At 38.1% G+C, this 1,191-nt stretch overlaps 1 pseudogene; it reads right to left on the bottom strand.

The window, feature by feature from the left end:
- LOC138867557 (nephrin-like) overlaps positions 1 to 394 on the bottom strand; it is a 329,612-nt pseudogene extending 329,218 nt beyond the window's left edge.
- Between the last annotated feature and the right edge of the window lie 797 nt (positions 395 to 1,191).

The following is a 1,191-nucleotide window of genomic DNA, read 5'->3' as shown; positions in this document are numbered from 1 at the left end:
CCTTTTTTGCCCGCGTATCTTTATTCAAATATCCTGTGAGTATTTTATGAAAATAACGTGAAACTGTATCTACTTCGAACTATTTCTATCAGCATTCCCAACGACCGCGCATGTTTCTGAAAAGAAATTTAACACGATTCCTCTCTCTATCTCTCTGATCAATCTCTTCGCTTGAAAACTGTTATTCACTTTCTTAGCAACAGAACACAGTCGGTACTCAGATACTGGACATCTTTCCTATCTCTTGTTTTCTTCCTTTCTTTCTGTCTCTCTTTCTATCCCTCTCTTTCTCTCTTCTTTCAAATTAAAATCCCAGTTTTTTGGAGGGGAAAAACTAGGTCAATCTTGTCCAATGGCGTCTCACTCCACCAAACTCGTTTCGAAACCCGGGCGTTGACCTGAAAAAGAGATAATAAGTTAGAATTAGCCTTTTTCTCATCGTCCTCCTCTTATTTTACCAAAAAACAATTCATAATTATAAATAATTATAGAAGCAGATCGTAATCTACTAATTTGACCTGCCCTGCATCCATCATCATCATCTACATCTCTTTTTCTTTTTTACTCGGTCTATCTCTCTATCTATCTGTCGATCTATCTTTTACATAGATAGACAGATAGACAAATAGACACGTATATAATTGTGTGTGTATGTATGTGTGTGCGTGTGTGTGTGTGTGCGTGCGTGTGTGTGTGTGTGTGTGTGTGTGTGTGTGTGTGTGTGTGTGTGTGTGTGTGTGTGTGTGTGTGTGTGTGTGTGTGTGTGTGTGTGTATGTGTGTGTGTGTGTGTGTGTGTGTGTGTGTGTGAATGACTCTTCCACGTGAGTTATTCCTGCTAATTCGATAAGCCTCGCATGCCGGCAACCGCTGGCTGGAACTCCCAACTTTTTATAACCGCAAAGGTATTAATAAGTTTTTTGAGGAAAATATGACACGAAAATTTTCTTTTCACAAAGTCTATTTCTATTTTCCCTTTTGATGCAGTTTTCGTTCCCATCTTTCAAAAAAGATAGGAAGCGCAAAATAACTGAAAGTTATTACAAGAACAGATACGTGTGCGTTTCTATGAACATACATACACGCATACACACATACTACAGAAATATATGAGTGTATACATATATTTAAATGAGACAGACAGACTGACAGACATATCGCGTATATATAGGAACGTACACAAGATAGGAGAG

This window comes from Penaeus vannamei, chromosome 30, assembly GCF_042767895.1.
Source record: "Penaeus vannamei isolate JL-2024 chromosome 30, ASM4276789v1, whole genome shotgun sequence".
Classification (NCBI taxonomy): domain Eukaryota; kingdom Metazoa; phylum Arthropoda; class Malacostraca; order Decapoda; family Penaeidae; genus Penaeus; species Penaeus vannamei.
The sequence above is the reverse complement of the archived record's forward strand: the minus strand, read 5'-3'. Positions and strand labels throughout refer to the sequence as shown.